This window comes from Propithecus coquereli, unplaced genomic scaffold, assembly GCF_000956105.1.
Source record: "Propithecus coquereli isolate 6110/MARCELLA unplaced genomic scaffold, Pcoq_1.0 Scaffold387, whole genome shotgun sequence".
Taxonomy (NCBI): domain Eukaryota; kingdom Metazoa; phylum Chordata; class Mammalia; order Primates; family Indriidae; genus Propithecus; species Propithecus coquereli.
The window spans coordinates 879,079-880,878 of NW_012149585.1; positions in this window are offsets into that span (position 1 = coordinate 879,079).

The following is a 1,800-nucleotide window of genomic DNA, read 5'->3' on the forward strand; positions in this document are numbered from 1 at the left end:
TTAATTATTTCCAAATGACTCTCTAGCATATAAATGCTAAACTATGTGACTTTTCCATTTATGGGCTGTGAGAAATAAACAGCTGGGATAAACAGCAGGCATTTCGAGATATTTTATTTATTTCTCAGCAGAAGTTTAAACATATGTCATAATGATAGCATTTACATCATAATATATGTTGTTTCTTACAGCTCTGCAAACCCATCAGAATCTGCACAAATGACTGTGGAATAGTAGAATAAGAAGAGTCTATCAAATAGATTTCCATCTGCTTCGATTCTGAAAGTTCAACCTTTATTATAAACTAAGCAACTGAAAATCAAAGTTCTGAAAACTTAATTGCTTTCTTTAAATCTTAGTTTCAGTTTAACTTTAAGAATCTAATATGCCATGATATAGGAATTTATATTTGCTATTATATTTTTTTTCTTTCCTCAAAATCCTATTGCCTTTTGGCTTCCTCATATTTAATCAATGACATTTATCATGATATAGAGAATATGTACTGCTTAAGATCAAATGGTCAATATCTTGTTAATTCCCTAAGGAGACCATTACTTTCAGAATTCGATTTGGTAGGAAAAGAAAAAGCAGAGATTTCTAAATAATTGTAGCTCTTCTTACTATATTAAAAGCAAGTCTTGGAGAATAATATTTTATTAGACCATAGACCACAGATAAGTTAGGGTAGGTTGTAACTGACATCTTATTATGTCAAAAAGAAGAGGAAGTGGAAATTTGTTCTTTCCAGTTCAGAGGATTATAGTAAGGAAGAAACTGATAATTTTTTTGCAGATGTTTTGTATTTGCTGTATTCCACTTAGACTCCTAGAAGATTGCAACACAGGATGGTCCTGAGACACTCTGCAGCAACAGATGATGTAACAAGATCAGACAGTGATTCTGAGCAGCACTTCTCCTGCCTCTCCAGGAACTGTTCACAGTGTGAAAGAAACCCAGTTTTCATGTGCTCTGAGGCTGAGGAATGGAAAAACGAATCAAATGGCTGGGATTTTTCTGAATGTGGTCATTGCAGGGGGTAAATGGCTTTGTTAGATAAAGAATTCTGGGCAGTTTGCCTGGATAAAAGCCAAAGGGGAGTCATGGCCAGAAATTAACTTTAGACAGGTAACTCTAGAGAGAACCAGAGTGGGATCAAACCAGTATAGAGAGTCCTGGAATTTTCAAAAGTGCAGTCTCAGATTTCCTATGTCATGGCATTTATAAGTAGATGATGAGAGAAGGCTAAACAAACTCCATGGCAGAAATTAACAGTAGTTCCCCACCAGCCCCATACCTGCTCCTCTGGAATAAAGATGGCCAAGGAGACTACCTTCACCAGCCATGTTCTTAGGATATTAAATATTAAATATCGCCTTCTAAATAACCATTATTGCAATGAGAACTAAAACATAGCAAACAAGATCCCTTTTCATAGGGCATCTTAATCTGAGAATGTTAGATCTATATACTTTAATGTGAAAAAATGTTTTCAATCACCTCTAAATAAAATTTAGCATTTCTATCAATTTGTAATGTAAGCAATCAAATATAGTAGTATATTTATACTTGTGACTTTTTCACCAATAAGAATCACATACAATTTTGTATTGCATAACAGTTGTTGCACATATGAAAAATTATCTTTTATGATCTTCACTAGTTCGAAGTTAGAGTAATTATTATAGCTTCCTCTAACTCTTTACTTCATTGCTAAAGTATCATATCTATTACTATACCACTTTTTAATGTTTTGAGAACTAAATTTCAGGATGACGATTTACTTTGTAATCCTTTACA